This window comes from Ursus arctos, unplaced genomic scaffold (assembly GCF_023065955.2).
Source record: "Ursus arctos isolate Adak ecotype North America unplaced genomic scaffold, UrsArc2.0 scaffold_14, whole genome shotgun sequence".
NCBI classification, from domain to species: domain Eukaryota; kingdom Metazoa; phylum Chordata; class Mammalia; order Carnivora; family Ursidae; genus Ursus; species Ursus arctos.
Window position 1 is genome coordinate 24,300,929 of NW_026622808.1, and position 994 is coordinate 24,301,922.

A 994-nucleotide genomic window follows, 5' to 3' on the forward strand; every position below is an offset into this window, starting at 1 on the left:
CCCATGTACTTCTTCCTGGCCAACCTGTCCTTTGTAGATATCTGCGTCACCTCTACCATCATCCCAAAGATGCTGGTGAATATACAGACACAGAGCAAAGTTATAACCTATCCAGGATGCATCAGCCAGATCTATTTTTCACACTCTTTGCAGGCTGGGATGACTTTCTCCTGGCTGTGATGGCCTATGACCACTTCGTGGCCATCTGTCACCCCCTGCACTACATAGTCATCATGAATCCCCAGCTCTGTGGACTGCTGGTTCTCATGTCCTGGATCGTGAGTGTCCTGAATTCCTTATTACAGAGCTTAATGGTGTCGTGGCTGTCCTTCTGTTCAGAGGTGGAAATCCCCCACTTCTTCTGTGAACTCCATCAGATGATCCAATTTGCCTGTTCTGACACCTTTCTTAATGACACAGTGATATATGTTTCAATTGTGCTGCTGGCTGGTGCTCCCCTTGCAGGGATCCTTTACTCTTACTCTAAGATTATATCCTCCGTAAGTAGAATCTCATCAGCTGAGGGCAAGTACAAAGCATTTTCCACCTGTGCATCTCACCTCTCAGTTGTCTCCTTATTTTATTGCACAGTCCTGGGAGTGTACCTTAGCTCTTCTGTTACCCAGAGCTCCCACGCAAGTGCAGTGGCCTCAGTGATGTACACGGTGGTCACACCCATGCTGAACCCCTTCATCTACAGCCTGAGGAACAAAGACATAAAAAGGGCTCTAATTAGAATCTTCAAGATGTAAGCTATAAAAGGGACAATTGTTCTGGTGGGAAAGTAGTGCCCTCAATTGCAGGGCTCAAAGCCATGTGTTCTGTATGGACAAATGTTTTTGTGACTTGTCCCACATAACAGACCACCTGGACCTGCATGTACATAGGCAGGCTAAGGAATGTTGTTTGTGAGACTCCTGCTGTGGGAATAACCTTGAGAGCCTAGCTGATTAAAGTATACTATGTGGGCTCCAGTTCAGAACTGACCCTTCTG

The 994-nt window shown here is 46.6% G+C and overlaps 1 pseudogene; it reads left to right on the plus strand.

The window, feature by feature from the left end:
* Positions 1-752, plus strand: LOC125280921 (olfactory receptor 7A10-like; annotated as a pseudogene).
* The last annotated feature ends 242 nt before the right edge of the window (positions 753-994 follow it).